Source organism: Mastigoproctus giganteus, chromosome 11, assembly GCF_048544385.1.
Source record: "Mastigoproctus giganteus isolate SK-2022 chromosome 11, ASM4854438v1, whole genome shotgun sequence".
In the NCBI taxonomy this organism is placed as follows: domain Eukaryota; kingdom Metazoa; phylum Arthropoda; class Arachnida; order Uropygi; family Thelyphonidae; genus Mastigoproctus; species Mastigoproctus giganteus.
In genome coordinates, this window is record NC_143585.1 from 124104522 (window position 1) to 124123082 (window position 18561).

Sequence of the window (18561 nt, forward strand, 5' to 3'; positions counted from 1 at the left end):
AAAGGTTTGATGTTCTCTGCGATATTTATTTCGCCAGGGCCCAGAGAAGATTGTTCTCGGCTATCGGAAATTGATTGATGAAAAGAGAAAGTCAACACTGTTCAAATATTTCCGCAACAGTAATTTCTTCATTGTATATTTTATGTCAGAGGTTCCCAAAGTTTCTCGGTTCATGGCGCCTTTAATGTCTCAGTAATTTTTTCAACACGCACCCAGACCAAAAGAAATACCTAACAGTTTCGTTTAGTAGTTAGGTCCAAACAACTTAATAAGAAATGCTGAAACTGTGAACTACCTCGAGCTAGTAGTTCGCGCGGTGTCCAACAGATGTCGAGTATCGCTGTGTTTCCCTCTAAAATTTAAATTATTCCGTGGCGCACAGTTTAAGAACTGCTGTTTTATGCAATAAACATTTAATTCCATAATTATTTTCATTTCTTTTACATTATATACAGTTAAAAAGTTATTTAAAAGGTATTTTTAAATACCTTTTAAATAACTTTTTATGGACATTCCAGAAGGTCAAGGACCAATTATAATTTTTCCTATTGGTTATGATATTCGATTAACGTTTCCGTTTTGCGCGATGCGCTCGTGGGACGAATTAATCGTGTTAATCGAGGCCCGACTGTAGTTCTTTTACCGTTATTTCCTTCGTGGTAACATTTCATCTGGCTCATTTAAAAATAAGAATTTTTAAATGCAAGTCTGCATTGACTTTTTAGCATGTGTGTGATTAGGGTTTAATGGCGCACGAGCTGCTGGGGCTATAGTGCACCTATTCATAGGAAAATTATAAAAAACAAATTTCAGATATAATCACTTTATGTTTTAATTAGAGAGATGTTTTAGAATTTATGATACATTCCAATTTTTTTCAAAAAAGAGAAAAATTCATTGATGTTTGCATCGTCACCAATAATATGTTTTAATGACTTCGGTTCTCAAAGATTTCTTAGGGAAAGGAGGATGGATATTCTGTCCTGATGATAGTGAGGGCAGTCAACGAGAATGTGTTTGACTGTTAAATGTGAGGAACAGTGTGGACATTGAGGAGGATCCTCTCCTGTAAGTAGATAAAGGTGAGTCAGGTATGTATATCCTATCTGTGCTCATGCAATCACCACTTCTTCTCTTCATATTGTTTTGGTGCTAGAGTGCCAAAGCTGTGGATCCTGTTTCAACTGATAAATTTTATTATTGCTTTGGGTGCCATAGCTCTTTCCACTGTGCAAGACATGTTGTTTGTATGATATGATTATAATCATAGATTGGAATAGGAGCAAGGGTAAGTCATAAGTTGATGGATATTTGGCAGTTTTGTCAGCGAGTTCATTCCGTTTTTATCCCTGAATGAGGCACCTCCGTAGACAGGTGCAGCAATGCTTAGCACACACTTCTTGATTAGACCAGGGTTCAAGCCCGTGACCACCAAATATGGAGGATGCAGAAAGGTCAGGGAATGACCACTGCATATCCCGGAGCAATATGGCCTTAGTTGCTAATGCTCCTAAAAACCAAATAACAAACACAAACATCCCCGAATGGGCTGGGATCCAGCAAAAGGTCACTGATTGATGACGTTCCTCAATTTTTAATAAGAGGCTTCTGATTTGGTTTAACATAGGATGAACCTTGTAAGAAAAGTTTTGTATTGCTGTAATTGACTTGGAGAGTCAGTGTATACAATATATTTTAGAGATGGGTAGAGATTCAGGTTTTCTAAAGCTAATTTGATTGCATGAAGTTCTGCAGAGAAGCTGCTATACTCAGGTCGAAGGGAAGCAGAAATGATTGTAATGGGAAATACTGTTGCTGCTCCAATGGCTGAATGTGATTTGGAGCCATCAGTATATATTGGCAATAAACTAGCATATTTCTGAATATGGCTTGAATGGAGTTTGTTTCATGTTGAGTGACGGTAGGTGATTCTTTCCCCATTTTTGAAGATAAGTATCACAAGTTAATTGAGGAAGAGGTGTCCAAGGTGGGTGAGAGCATTTCACTACTTGTAGCCTGTTGACATTAGGAACATTCCAACTCTGTGTTATTTTAATTACGCATAAGCCTGTCAGTCTTATTTTACTGGGTTTATGGATTAATGCAGTGTGGATTAAAGTTTTGCAGTGGTGGATTAAAGAGGTATGGCTCAATAGGATGTTGACAGCAACTTTGTATTCGGGCTGCATACTTAAGAAGTAGTGTTTTCCTGCGGAGACAAAGAGAGGGCTCATGTGCTTCAATATATAAACTATGGGTAGGAGTCCTGAATGCACCAAGGGCAATCCGCAATGCACTATGCTGTATAGGGTCCAACCAGCATAGTGTACTCTTTCGGGCAGAATCATAGATTGGAGCACCATAATCCAAACAGGATCTGATCAATGCTCTGTATAAGAGAAGCTCCCCAAGACAGGGCAGATAAAGCTCCGAGTATGTTCAGTTTTTTGAGGCAGGAAGTTTGCACCGATTTAATGTGCTCAAAAATTTTTTTTATTTTTCTGTCAAGGATTAATCCCAAGAATCTGATATTGTTGGTCACTGGAATGGTAAATTTTGACATCTGAAGTTCAGGATCTGTATGCATTTTTCATTGATTACAACAGTTTTCTGCTGAGATAGATGATAGCTGTTTTTGTTATTTTGTTATTTGGTTTTTAGGAGCAGTAGCAACTAAGGCCATATTGCTCCAGGGATATGCGGTGGTCATTCCCTGACCTTTCCGCATCCTCCGTATTTGGTGGGCACGGGCTCGAACCCCGGTCTAATCAAGAAGCGTGTGCTACGCACTGCCGCTCCTGCCTACCTGGCTATGGAGGCATCTAGATGATAGCCATTGAGTCCTGCCCACCTTTGGACCTTATATCAAGGATATCTGCAATTTCCGTTCAATGGATCTCATATTCTGAGAGTAGTAAGAAATGGAGAGATTATTATTAATAGCCATATGATGCAAGGAAGCCTGAGGCTTATGCTGCACCAGAAAAAAAAAAATTCCCAAGTTACCCTGAGAGAGAGAGAGAGAGAGAGAGAGAGAGAGAAAGAGTCAAAAGTAGAAGGAAATCATCAAGAAAGAGAAGAATGATGATATCCAGCTCAGGACCCTGGGTGTGCCAAGCCCATACTCACCAGATGTGAGCCCACCCGGGGTTGATCATCCGCATAAAGATAAGTCTCAACTGTATTTGGAAGTTCTTTTGTGGTAAAATCAATTTTAAGGGCAAAGAGGGTTGCACTCAATACAGAACCTTGTGGCACTCCTTCTTCCTGTAAAAATGTCATAGAAAACAAGTTGTGGTATCGAATTTGGAACGAACGATTCTGGAGAAAGTTCCTGATGAATATAGGAAGGTTGCCTCATAGACCAAGGGCATGGAGGTCGCTGAGAATGCCATGACACCAGGTAGTGTCAAATGCTTTCTCTACGTCTATGGAAACCAAAACAAGATATTCATTTTTTATGAAGGCATTGCGAATTGCAAACTCTGCCTTGATCATGAGATTTAAAGAGGACCTGTTCTTACGAAAGCCATGCTGATTATTACTCATTAGGTGTTGTTTCGATGATCCAAACAAGTCAATTATGAATAATTTTTTCAAGTAATTTACCGAGGCAACTGGAGAGGGAAATTGATTGGTAATTGTATGGCCCGGTAGGGTCTTTTCCAGGTTTCAAAGAGGCAAGAACTGTGGCATGATGCCAAGAGCTGGGATAAATGTTTTCCATAAATATTCGGTTTTAGTAGACCAGCAGTATTTGTAAATTTTTGTCACCAAGGTTTTGTAACATGATATAAGATATTCCGTCTGGCAAGCAGCACTGTTGCGTGTTGTTTGAATGGCATGTAGAAGTTTATGATATTGAAGAGGCTGGTTATAAGGAAGGAACACTGAGGTTCGAAAGTTGATGGCTCGTTGTTCAGTCTTGGTCTTTATTTTCTGAAAATCTGCAGAATAAGTTGAGGCCACTGAAACTTCAGCAAAGGTTTTGTCCAAGGCATTTCCTATGTCCTCAGGAGCAGAGAGTTCCTGCCCATTCCATGAAAGAATTGGTGAAGGGGTTGTTGGAAATTTTCCGGAAATCTGCCTGATTTTCTTTCATATTAACCTGGAGTTAGTGTTTCAGTTTATAGTAGATGTAAACCGAATCCAAGAATTCTTCTTGGCTTGCCTTTGAATGAGACGTGCTTTCATTCAAAGTGTGCTTTCAGTGTGCTTTCATTCATAAATTCCATGCTTTATTTTTTAACTTCTTTGCTTTTCTGCAGTCTTCACTCCACCAATAGCTAAGGTGCCATCAGGACTGGGGATTCGATAATGGAATTGAACATTTAGATGCAGATAGTAGGTGTGAAGTGATGTAATCTGTGGCTTCATCTATCGACTGTGTTCATATATATTGCTCATCCAGGGTGACAAAAGATTTAAATTTGACCCAGTTGGCTTGAGAGAACTTCCATTTCCGGGAGGGTGGTTGCTCACTGCACAACCACTAATGGTGGTTGTGCAGTGAGCAGATCACAAATAATCCGAAAATTATCACTACCCAAGGGGTCGTCCATAACAGACCATTCTATGATTGGAAACAGAACCGGGGAACATATTGATAGATCGACTGCAGAAGTTTTTCCAGTTGGTAATTGTATGTGAGTGGGTGCACCAGTTTGTCCAGTTGGAAATTGAATGTGAGTGGGTGCACCAGTATTAAGAACAGTAAGATTTTGCTTATCTAGAAAAGTTTCAATTAGGCGGCCATGTGTATCTAATTTTGTTAATCCCCATAAGGGGTGGTGGCCATTGAAATCACCCAAGAGACAGACAGGGGGTGGTAATTGCATTAGCAGGTTTTCAAGATCTTGGTAAGAGAAGGTATGACTTGGTGGGAGATAAACTGATACTAGTGTTAACGCAATCTGGGTTATCAAACGTGGCAACACCTTCAATTTCAGTTTGCAAAACAATTTGTTTGGTTAGGATCTTTGAGGTGACCAAGATGGCCACGCCTCCACGGGCATCATTTGAAGTATTACGATCTTGTCGATAGATGGCATAGTTCTTTATGTTGGTGGAAATTTGAGGAGTTGTTATTGTTATTTGGTTTTTAGGAGCATTAGCAACTAAGGCCATATTGCTCCGGGATATGCGGAGCAATATGGCCTTAGTTCCTTGACCTTTCCGTATCCTCCGTATTTGGTGGTGACGGTCTCGAACACCGGTCTAATCAAGAAGCATGTGCTACGCACTGCTGCTGCTCCTTCCCACCTGGCTACGGAGGCGCCCTCAAAAATTTGAGGAGTTAGATAGGTTTCCTGTAGACAGAAACCAACTGGAGAGTATTAAGACTTGAATATCATTAAGGTTGCTACAAAATCCTCTGCAAACCATTGTAGAATATAAGGCATTACTGGTGTTTAGTAGAAGAAGCTGTATCTGACTGAATGTGATTGGTTTGTAATGTCCAGGCTTTGGTTTGTCTTTTTTTGGAGAAGAATGGTCGACTGGTGTCCATTTCTTCTTCCGCATGTACTTCTAAGATAGGTTTTTCTTGTCTGGATGAGTCGAGTGTCCATAGATGTTTTTTGGATATTCTTTTTTAAATGTGAGCTTCAATTATTCGATGTAGAAACAATCACTGGGGGAGGAGAAGGAGATGTTGCTGGTACTGTAAGTGCAGTATTATTTGCCTGGTTCAACTGCTTAGGGATATTGGACTTGATGGGAGAGAACAGCCCGAGCCCAGTCGGAAATTGAAGTGTTTGAAGGGACTGTAACATCAGTTTGGGTGGCCACTGATTGATACTTTTTCACAATACTGGCGTACTTATGCTTAGTCATACTGGGAGCAATTACTTTCCTTGCTTTTTGAAAACTTACTTTATTTTCAATCTTATATTTCACAATTTTCATTTCAGTTTTCCATTTGTCGCATGACCTTGAATAAGCAGGATGGTTGCCTTTAGAGTTGGGGCAGACTATTTCTTTTCCCGAGCAATCACTTTGAGTGTGGTCAGAGGACCCACAATTGAGGCAAACTTGATTTCCTCTGCATACCATTTGAGAGTGGCCATACTTTTGGCACTTAAAACATCTCAATGGATTAGGAATGTAGGGCCTAATGCAACAAAGTAGATATCCTGCTTTTATCGATGGCGGTAGATTAGGCATATTGAAAGTAAGAATAATGTTCCTTGTAGGAGTAAGTGTATTGTCTTTTTTAGTCATAATCCTTTTGACTGCGATGACATTTTGGTCTTGAAGTTCTTCCATTATCTCCTCCTCCGTGACATTCAATAAATCCCAACTGGATATAACCTCCTTGGATGAATTTAGGGTTGCATGGGGAGAAACCTTTACTGGAATTCCAGTAAAGTTTGTAAGGTTTGGCAGTTTCTCCGAATGTCCACGGTTTATTGTCTCCACTAGTAGGTCCCCTGATTGCAGTCTCTTGACTGTCTTAGGAGAGATCCTGCGAGACTTTCCAGGTGTTTTTGGATAAGAAACGGAGACAGCTTACTAAGGGATCGATCGGCAAGAGAGTGCATTATGATAAATTCTGGGAAATCTGTCACTGAGGAATTGGTTTTAAATCTCTTGGGTTGTGACATGCCATGTTTGGCTTCCGTGTCTGGAAGAGAGCTTGTCGGCTCTAAAGGTGGAAAACCATTAAGGTCAATCTTTGCTCCTTTTGGCCCTTGGCAGATTATCTGCTCTGCCAAGATTTCCGGCCCCGCCACAGGGAGGCAGGAGCAGTACCTCATGTGACCAAGTGAAAAGTACTAAGTGTTAGGAGTTGTTTGTTATTTGGTTTTTAGGAGCATTAGCAACTAAGGGCATATTGCTCTGGGGATATGCGGTGGTCATTCCCTGACCTTTCCGCATCCTCTGTATTTGGTGGTCGCGGGCTCGACTCATGTCTAATCAAGAAGCGTGTGCTACGCACTGCTGCTCCTGCCCACCTGGCTAAGGAGGCACCTAGTGTTAGGAGTAAACTAGAAGAAATAAAGAAAGTTACCTTTCCTTTCTTGCTCTGTACAAGTTTTTTTTTTTTTTTTTTTTTTGGGTAGTTGTTGGCGCATAGGCTTCTGTGGCCATAATGCACCACCCAAGGTTTTTGCAGTACTTTGATCCAAGCCCGAGGCGGGAATCGAACCCGTGACCTTTGGGTTGCCAGGCAGGCACTTTACCCACCCGGCTAGCACGGTCGGCAAGTTTTTTTTGTAACAAGAGATGTTATTAAATGAATAAATTTATTAACGTCAAGAACATAAAATAACTATAAATCACTTTTGGGAAATCGCAGTAATAGCACAGAGAAATCACTCAGTCACAATCACATGGCACCCTGGGCCTGACTTTTTAGGGGAGACAAACAAGTAACACGTCTTCCGATGGTTGATGGAACACACTGAGGCAGGCGGCAGGCAGCAGGCAAACGTTTGTTTATTGCCCATCCGATGCACAGTAAGCTTAATGTGCGATTCAAATCTTTTTCAGCTATCACATAAAAAGAAGATCGTGTTAACTTGAAATTTGCATCGTGTAAAGTGAAAAGTTGTATAATTTTCTCAAACAGCGGTAACTGAAAAACGCGTTAATCGAACTAGCGTTATGCAAGGCCTGGCTGTAATTTGACTAGCTGGGCTCTTTGAATTAATCAAAATAGCTACACCACCACAAGCAGAATTGGAAGTATTCTGATCCCTTCGATAGATTGAGTAGTTTTTTATGGAAATTGAAATTTGAGGAATGAAATAGGTTTCCTGCAGACAGAGACCAACTGGAGAGTAATGGTTAATTAAGTACTGAACATCATCAATGTTGCCGCGAAAGCCTCCGCAATTCCACTGCAAAAAATAAGGCATTACCTGAATTTAGAAGAAGCTGTACCCAATGTGGCTGTCTTATGGCATTCAGGCTTTGGTTTGTCTCTTTTTGGAAAGGTAGGGCAACCAGTGTCCATATTTTCTTCTGCAAATATTTCCAGAATCGGATCTTGCTATTTTGATGTGTTCTCTGCATCCATCGGTGTGTCCTAAACAATCCTTTTCGAATCAAACTATGATTATTTGAAGTAGTAGCAATCACTGGCAGAGAAGAAGACTTCGCTGGTATCGTAATGATTACTTGCTTGGTCTGGGTGTTTAAGGGCAATGGACTGTTGTTGAGAGAGGACAGTGCGAGCCCAGTCAGAGATTGATGTGTTTGATGGAACAGTAACATCAGTTTGAGTGGCAATGGTTTGATATTTTTTTGCAATATTGGCATAGGTATGGTTAGGTATACTGGGTGCAATTAATTTTCTTACCTCCTGATAACTAACTTTGTTTTCAACTTTACATTTCACAATTTTTTTCTCCGTTTTCCACCTCTCACATGTTTTACAGTAAGATGATGGTTGTCTTTGCAGCTGGGACAGGTCATATCTTTCGCTGAACAATCTCTTTAACCGTGTTCGAAGGATCCACAGTTGAGACAAACTGGGTTCCCTCTGCATGCCGTTTGAGGGTGTCCATACTTTTGGCATTTATAACATCTCAACGGATTAGGAATGAAAGGACGAATGCAGCAGACAAAATAACCTGCTTTTACTGATCAGGATAGGTTTGGACTGTTAAAGGTGAGAATTAACCCCAGGGGCTCACATCTGGTGAGTATGGGCTTGGCACACTCAGGGTCCTGAGCTGGATATCATCATTCTTCCCTTCTTGGTGATTCCTTTCTACTTCTCTCTCTCTCTCTGGGTAACTTTGGAAATTTTTTTTAAGCTGGTGCAGCATAAGCCTCAGGCTTCCTTGCACTACATGGCTAGTAATAATAATAATAATATTTCTGGTGGGTGTGAGTATATTGTCCCTTTTAGTCATAATTCCTTTTCACAGCAGTTACGTTTTGTTCCTGAAGCTCTTCTTTAATTTCTTCCTCTGTCACATTCAAATGGTCCCAACTAGATATAACACCCTTAGATGTATTTAGGGTTGCATGGGGAGTTAGATTCACTGGAATTTTAGCAAAGTTTGTCATTTGTAAGAGTTTTTTAGAATGCCTGCGGTTGACAGTTTCTACAAGTAAGTCCCCTGATTGCAGTCGCTTAACTGTCTTGAGAGAGCCTGCAATACTTTCCAAGTGTTTTTGGATTAGAAAAGGAGATAGCTTACTAAGAGGCTATTCTGATAATGAGTGCATTATTAAGAATGCAGGAAACTTGGTCGTAGAAGAAATGGTTTTTAACCTCTTTGGTTGTGACGAGTCATGTTCATTTTCTGTCTCTGGCCAACAGCTTGTCAGTTCTAAAGAGGGAAACATATTGCGTTCCGTGTTAGAAAGGTAGGGCGACCAGTGTCCATATCATCTTCTTCTTCTGCTTTTAGCCCATAGCAGATGAACTTTTCTGCCAAGGTTACCGGCCCTGCCATGGGGAGGCAGGAGCAGTGCCTGGTGCGACCAAGCAAAATTAATAGGAGTTAGTCTATTAAATATGAAAATAAAGAAAGGTTACTTTCCTTCCTTGCTCTCTACCAGTACTTTTGATACAAGAGCTACTATTAAATAAAAGGATTTCTTAAGGAAAGGAACGTAAAAGAGAACTAGTTGTTGTTGTTATTTGGTTTTTAGGAGCATTAGCAACTAAGGTCATATTGCTCCGGGGATATGCTGTGGTCATTCCGTGACCTTTCCGCATCCTCCGTATTTGGTGATCACAGGCTCAAACCCCGGTCTAATCAAGAAGCGTGTGCTACGCACTGCTGCTCCTGCCCACCTGGCTACGGAGGCGCCGAAAGAGAACTAGAATTCACCTTTCAGAAAATTGCAGTGAAAGCACAAAGAGAAATCATTCAGTCACAATCACTTGGCACCCTGGTGGGGGCAAGTTTGTTGTTGTTGCTGCTTGAGAGCTATTGTCGCAAGAGCAGCTTAGGCTATAATGCACTTTGTCTACGTTGGGGGACAAGGGTAATATAGATACACGTTTCTTTGATAATATCGTTCCAAGTAACACTTCTGCATATTTCAAGAGTTCTTGTTTGTTACTGCAAGAGTTCATATTAGCAAGACATTCTGAGAGCAGAAAAGATTCAAGTGAACGGGAAGTTTAAGCCAGAAGCAAGCTTACATAACTTCAAGGGGTGTGTCAGGGTAGTTAACTATACAAGAACACTAAACTATAATTGTTTATACAGTAATGTCAGAAATGCCATCAATAAAATGAATGAATTCAAACTGCTGGTTAGGACAAGTAACGCTGACATAATAAGGCTTTGTGTTATTTGTGTGTGTTATTTGGTTTTTAGGAGCATTAGCAACTAGGGCCATATTGCTCCGGGATATACGGTGGTCATTCCATGACCTTTCCGCATTCTCCATATTTGGTGGTGACGGGCTCGAACCCCGGTCTAATCAAGAAGCGTGTGCTACGCACTGCTGCTCCTTCCCACCTGGCTACGGAGGCGCCTACATAATAAGGCTTACAGAAACATGGTGCCACCAGGAGATAGGGGATGATGAGTTTCAGTAGTTTATGTACAATGTATTTAGGAAGGATAGGGCAGGTAGAAGGGTTATGGGGTCATGCTTCTTATCAAAAGCAGCCTGAGTGAGAGGAAAGCTTTTCCGGATTCAGATGTTTTGTATGCTAGTATAGAATCTGTATGGTGTGAGATAGTTGGAAGCAAAGCTATTGTCGCATTGATATGAGAGTGGGAGTAATCTACAGGTTAGGTGATTGTGAAGATTATGAAGAGAGCTCTACATGAAAATGGAATGGGCAAAAAAAGTGTGATTGTCTTATAATGGATGATTTTAAATTGCCTCTAACTGTTTGGAGAAAATTGGAAGGAAACTCCACGTGGGGGACAAAATTTTTAAATAAACTAGATGATTGTTATTTGTATCAACATGTCAGGGAGTACTAGGGAAAAGAATATTCTAGACCTGATCATCAACCACAAACCAGATGACATAGCAGGACATGACCACGGAGTTCTATGGTGGACGATGAAGAGAGCAGCAGCAGTAGTTAAAGGCAAAGAAATAGATTATAATTTCAAGAAAGGGAATTTTGATGCTGTAAGGTGTTACATGGCCTCTATTAATTGGGCAGATATCTCACAGAGAGAATACAACTGAACTATGGTATACCTTCAAAACATTAATCACAGAAGACTTGAATCAGTATATACCATTAAAAAAAATACTCCAACCCTATGTCAATGAGAATTCATGGGAGTGAAGTTGTAAAATATGTAATTAACAATATTGAAATTTTGCATGATTATTTAATGAAAAAACTTTTGGGCCTACAAGCCAGTAAGGCTCCTGGGGTTAATGGCATATACCCTATAATTTTAAGGGGGGTGGCAAGTGAGTGCATTGAACCATTGAGGCTAATTATGAGAGCATCATTGGACTCAGGAGAGACTGAATTGGATAGGAAAAGTGCCAATATATCTCCAATACATGAGGGAGGTTCTAAGAGTGTAGTGGGAAATTACCAGTTGGTCAGTCTAACTTCAGTAGTAGGGAAAATCATGGAGACAATGATCAAGGATGGAATTCAGGATCATTTAGATAGAAATGGAATTCTGATGGATATTCAACATGGCTATGTAAAGGGAAAATCATGTTTAACAAATCCAGCAGTTAGCTATATTTTGACAGCATCACTCATGAGCTGGTTTTAGGGAATAATTTCAACATTGTTTATTTATATTTCATCAAAGCATTTGACTCAGTTCTACATGAGTAGTTACTTTATAAGATACAACAAGTTGTAATCACAAGGGAAATCCTTAGCATTAGTAGAGGCATATAATGCAAGAAAGCAAGCTTATGCAGCATCAGCCAAAAAAAAAAAAAAAAAAACACTTCCATTTCACCCCTATGCTCGTTCGAAATACCTGTCCAGCTAAGCCTTAAATTTATTTAGGCTATCAATTTCCACAACAAGGGATGGAAGTCTGTTCCACTAACAAAACTATCCACTAGCTAAAGGCAAATTTCCGCACATTTATCCTACATCTGTCTTTCCTCAATTTGAATTTATACCCTCCCAGGTGATTATTCTGAGCAAGAGAAAGAATCGAATCAGCATTGACCATGCTCAAACCATTCAAGGCTTTATACACCTCTATCAGATCACCTCGCCGGTGCCTAGTCTCCAGACACTGTAATTTGCAAAACTTAAGCCTTTCTTCGTAAGAGCAACCCTTTGTTCCATTCACTAATCTTGTTGCCCTTCTCTGTACTTGTTCCAGCAGCTCTACATCCTTCTTGAAATGAGGCCTCCAGACCTGTATACAGTACTTAAGGTTTGGCCTGACCATTGCCTTATACAAGGGAATAATCACCTCCTTATCCCTGCTAGAAAAATTCCGGTTGTATATCACTGACAAGACACCATGAGCTACTCTTGCAGCCCATCTGTGCTGCTCAGAAAACTTCATATCTGCCTGCACAATTACCCCCAGGTCCTTTTCTTTCTCTACCACTGTCAGTGTAGTACCACAGAGATGATACGTTGCACTGGGGTTACTGTTTCCCATATGTAGTACTTTACATTTGTCGATGTTAAACTTCATTTGCCACCTCTCAGCCCATCTGCTCAACCTTTCCAGATCCTGTTGCAGCAGCATAGCATCAGTAGTGTCCTTAACAACCCTGTAAACCTTTATATTGTCTGCAAACTTTGACATTAAACTTGATATACCATTATCAATATCATTTATAAATACAGAAAACAACAATGGACCCAACACTGAACCCTGAGGGACTCCACTAATAACATTAGTCCACGATGAGCAGTGTCCATTGATTACCACTCAGTCTTCTCCCCCCTCAACCATCCCTTTATCCATAGCAGGAATTTGCCTCCAATGCCACACTGCTCCAATTTGTGCAACAGTCTTCCATGTGCAACAGTATCAAAAGTCTTTCTAAGATCAAATATATAATATCAAAGTTATTCCCTGTATCCAGTTCTTTTGTGACTGCATCATAGTATCCAATCAAGTTGGTCAGGCAAGACTTTCCCTTAACAAAACCATGCTGTGTTCGAGCTATAACTGAAGTCTTGTCTAGATGATCCTGCAGTGCTTCTTTAACCAGTGCCTCCATTAATTTTCCTGGAACAGAAGTTAAACTCACATGTCTATAATTACATGTGTCAGTCTTTGATCCCCCTTTGTGAATTGGGGTCACATTTACACATCTCCAGTCTATGGGTACCTCTCCTAAGTCCAAAGAAGCTCTCATAATTACGGCTAAGGGTTTGCTTACTTCCTTTGCTGCCTCCTTTAATATAACTGGATAGATTCCATCCCCCCCCCAGGTGTCTTTCTTGTGTTTATTTTCAACAGTTTCTCCTCCACTTTCCTCTCAGTTATTACGTCACACCAAACTGACTCGACACTGCACTGTCCAGCGATGTCTGGCTGCACTTCCTTGGATTTTGGGTTTCTTAATTAACAGCATAACCCCTCCTCCCTTCCTGCCCTGTCTATCCTTTCTGTACACATTGTACTCCCCAAATTCCAGTTCTGCCTTCCTTATATCTGTGTGACACCACATCTCTGATATCCCAACAATATCTGCCTTTGATGGTCTGAGCAATACCTCAAATTCATCAAATTTATTTACCAAACTCCTAGCATTGGTGTACATGCAAGTATACATGCACCTGTTCCTATTCTTAGCTACCCTAACACAAACCATGTGTTTACTTGTACTGCAATGACTCCCAGCAATACCCTTAGATGGATAGCAGGATGGCTTCAGAGCAGAAGGCAGAGTTTTGTGATGAATGGATATTCCTCTTATTGGTTTATGATTGTTTATGATTTTCTTAAATGACATCGATGAAGGGATTGAGGATGTGATATCTAAACTTGTAGATGATGTAAAGATTGGTAGAGTAGTTAATGATCAATGCCAAGCAGAGCTTTTTTCAGAGTGACCTGGCAGGCAACAGGAATGGTCAGAAAATTGGCAGCTTTGCTTTAATCCAGCAAAGTTCAAGGTCTGACACCTGGGGAATAGTAACCCCAAAATAACTTATACACTTGGTAAAGTTGAACTTAAGTCAGTAGCAGAAGAAAGGGACTGGGGAGTTACAATATTGTCATTACGAAGTTCTCCGAGCATTGTAGACAGGTTGCAAGGAAGGCCCAAGGTGTCCTATCCATGATTTATTGAACGTTTGCTAGTAAGATAAAGACGTCATAATCACAGCTTGGAAACTAGGCACCTTAAGGGAGACTTGATTGAGGTGTTTAAGTCAAAACAACTCAATCAAGGTATTTTGCCTCACTGAGGTGAGAAGCAAAAGTAAAATGAATGAGGATGAAATATTTAGTTATAAATGATTCTAGAATTAGGGTCAATAAATTCAAGTTACGGGGAGATCTGGCTGATCTCCCCCCCCCCACGGCTGAATGTTACCTCTGGGAGAAGGGAAACACATAATTTCAGGTTGTCTATTTCCTTTTCTTTTATTATTTATTTATTTTATTTTATTATTATTTTACTCTTTTTTGTCTTTCCTTTTTTTTGCTGGCGCAGCATAAGCCTTAGGCTTCCTTGCACCATCTGGCCATTACTAATACTAAATACTAACACTAAAGCATTTGATACTGTTTCACAAAAAAGTGTGCTGTAAGAAACTGGCATTAGGAGCAGGTTACTCCTATGGATAAAGAGATGGTTGACTGGAAGAAGGGAGAGAGTTGTTATCAATGGGCATTCCTCCTATTGAACTAATGCTATTGGCAGAGATCCCCAGGGTTCAATTCTGAGCCACTGTTGCTTTCAGTATTTATTAATGATATTGGTGATAGAATATCAGGCTTAATGTCTAAGTTTGAGTTTGCAGGTGACAGAAATGTTAGTAGGGTAGTTAATGACAGCAATCAAGGTATGTAATGCATCAAGATCTAAAAAAATTAGGCAGATGGCTGGGAAGTGGCAACTGATGTATTCCCCACCACCATCAATGTGGCACCTGTGTGGTAGCAAACTGAGAGTAGTGGAGAATGAAAAAGACCTGAGGTAATTGTGCAGTCAGACATGAAGTTTTCTAAGTAGTGCAGACAGGCTACTAGGACAGCTAATGGAGTTCTGTCAATGATGATGATGCAATGGTTAGGCCACATGCATATAGGTCAGGAAGTCTCATTTTAGGAAGGATGTGGATCTCCTGGAATGAGTACAGAGAAGGGCAACGAGAATAGGGCGAACAAAGGGCACTCCTATTAAGAAAGGCTTCAGTCATGCAAACTGAAATTGTGGGGAACTGGACATCTGTGAGGAGTGACTGGTGTGTTTAAGGCTTTGAACAAACCAATCAGTATTTGTTTTCAGCCACTGAGCAGTTTGAAGAAATTTTAGAAAGAGCTACACAAACTATTATAGGGGTTGGACAGGAGTGCAAGAACTGTGGGTTTTTTTAATTTATTTTTTATTCATTTATTTGTTTTTTCTTTGATAATGCTCTATAAGCTTGCCTTCTTGCATCATTTGCCACTACTAATATTAATCTTTTCCATTAGAGTCAGCTATATCATGATAGAAGAAGTGGGGGAGGACAAAAGCCAGCCATTTCACTCTGGGGCCTGGCTCTGATCATTAATCACCCAACTAACCATTAGGTCGGTAAACATTGACAGCTTCCCCTGTATTCACTCATCAATATCATCAAAAGGCAAGAGGAGCAAGTACTGATCCCTGAATGGACTCCACTTGCTACTCCAGTCTCACAAAAAAGTTCACAGCTAGGAAATATCCTTTACAATTGATTTGCTCTCCTGCTCCTTTGAGAACACCAAAGTTGTAGTCTTTGCCAACGACCTTACGATCACCGTGTCTGAAAAATCTAGAAGTGCCATTGAACATAATGCTAATCTGGTCCTGTCTGATCTCTCCTCCTGGGCAGCATTGAAGAAACTCTGCATTAACCCAGGTAAAACCAAAATGATGCTCTTTAAGCACAAGCCAGACCTCAGGTTAAAATCTCTGGAATTCGGCTACCCATAGCCACTGAAGCTACCATTCTCGAAGTGGTAATTGACCACAAACTGAGTTTCCTGCCACACCTCACCCATCTCAGATCAAAAGTCAAGAAGCTCTCTGGCTCCATTATTCGTATCTCCAGGAACGACTGGGGCCTTTGCAAGATGACGCTTCATCTCTACTATAAAGTAATCTTCCTGCCAATTGTCACATATGCAGCCAGTGCCTGGTTTCACTGAGTTGGCTTGGTCAAGATGAGAGACAGATTGAGTTCCATCCAACATACAATGCTATTGGCTACCCTTAGAGTTTGCAGAACAGTATCTACAGCAGCCATCCAGGTCATATCTGGAACTCTTCCTCAGGATCTGTATGCTGCCTACAGAGGACTAGTATTTAGAATTAAAAACAACATCCCCACTAAGTTCCTTGACATCGAACTTGATCTTGACACCAACCCAAAAGCTGAGAAAGCCAGATGCTACGAGTTAGTGGACATCTGGCAGACCCGCTGGGATACATCCCAGGTTGGGGTGGTTACTAGAAGATTCCTTCCTGATGTCACCTTTACATCCTCTAATTCTGTCCAATCCTGGCTTTCCCTCACCATAGAGACTTTCTTCCTGGTTACAGGACATGGTTCTCTTAATGAAAAACTGCAATAACTAGGCATCTGCATGACTCACCTGTGCTACTGCAGAGCCAAGGAAAACTGATCTCTCACCTCCTTTTTGACTGTATGGTATATGAAGATTTGAGGCAATGAACACCATCCCAATATCTGAAAATCAATTAGACCAGTTACTCCTAACCCCTGAATGTTTATCTGCTCTTCACAACTTTGCTAAGGAAGTCTTTGCTCGAAGTAGGAGATGATATAGTGGTCAACACCCCCTGGCATTGGGGCTGAAATGGATAAAAAAATTCCCGAGTTATCTGTTGAAACTAGCTCTTAATATCAATTTTTTTCTTCTAAATTTGACAATTACATAATTTATTTTATTTAAAACTAGAGCAGCATTTGATAATACCAGTTCTTACAATCACCTTAGTTCTTTCCTTCCTCAAATCATATTTCACAGGAAACTCAATTATCTAGACTTGACACCCACAAGAATTTCAAAACATTGTCACAATTGGTCTTTAAATGATGGATTTACTGGAATGTTTTCTTTAAACTTTTCAGTTAGTTTCCATAAACTCTTATCTTTTTTTTTTTTTTTTTTTTTCCATATACAATTTTTCATGGCGTCATGTTGTTCAATCTGTTAATTAGCACTACATAGGATAAAAATATTTAGCACATAAACATCTAAAAGATTAAAAATTAAAATGAGCTAGTAAAATAAATAAGAGGTTCACAAAAAAAAAAAAAAAAAAAAAATATATATATATATATATATATATATATATATATAATCGTTTAATTGTAGATTGTTATCGATTAATGGTATTTTACATATAAGTATTATTGTTCACACAATTTTGTAATCAAGTTAGCCTAGATTAGGTTATCTTCATTTCATGTGGCCTATACATTTTAAGTATAACGCTAAACGATAATGATTTTTCATAGTATTTTGCTAATGAAAACATTTTTATCTGTAGCAAGGTAAATCCTAAATTCTATATAAATTTAAATAATAATACTACATCTTAAAGACTGTACAAATATATAAAATGATATAACGTATTACGATTACATCAATGGCCGTCAATCCCCCTACTTCATCGGGGGCTTTGAGTGGATTGACAGCCCTTTTCAATGTAATGCTTCATACTTACTCGTTTCTGTCTGTACCTATACCAGTTTTGCTATTTTAGTTTATATATTCAGGTTCATTTTCTTAATATTATTTTATATTATTATTTTTTATTTTTTTTTTATTTAATACTTGACTTTTATTTATTTAAATATTACTAGTTTATTTTTTATCGATCTCTTCAGCAAACTGTGATAGGGTACACAAAGCCCAACGAGTAAGTATTCTATATTGTAATGCTACTACTACTTACTCAGTGTTGTACTTCGGTGGAGGCCGTTGAGTAAAAGGGGGTTTCCCGCCTTCTATTTTGCTTTTATGGGTGGCTATTTTTACAGCGCAGTCGCACTACTTAGTTAATTACTCTGTGTGCTGATGGCGCATTGGTCTAGATCCCCGATTTTCTTGCCAATGCATTCTATGGAGTTTTGTTGTTGGATGGATTATATAGGTTGTGTTGACTTCTAGACTAAATCTTATTTAAATGTGTATATACATTATTTTTACATGTGTTTTTATACCCTACCACGGAAGTTCCGTGGTAGGGTAATGTATATAATGTATATGTATATAAAATAATGTATATACACATTTAAATAAGATTTAGTCTAGAAGTCAACACAACCTATATAATCCATCCAACAACAAAACTCCATAGAATGCATTGGCAAGAAAATCGGGGATCTAGACCAATGCGCCATCAGCACACAGAGTAATTAACTAAGTAGTGCGACTGCGCTGTAAAAATAGCCACCCATAAAAGCAAAATAGAAGGCGGGAAACCCCCTTTTTACTCAAC

The 18561-nt window shown here is 39.7% G+C and overlaps 1 protein-coding gene across 2 annotated transcripts in view; it reads right to left on the reverse strand.

Moving 5' to 3' along the window:
* Positions 1-18561, reverse strand: part of Ide (Insulin degrading metalloproteinase) — a 692915-nt gene that overhangs the window by 242509 nt on the left and 431845 nt on the right. The gene's annotated exons all lie outside the window — the stretch shown is intronic.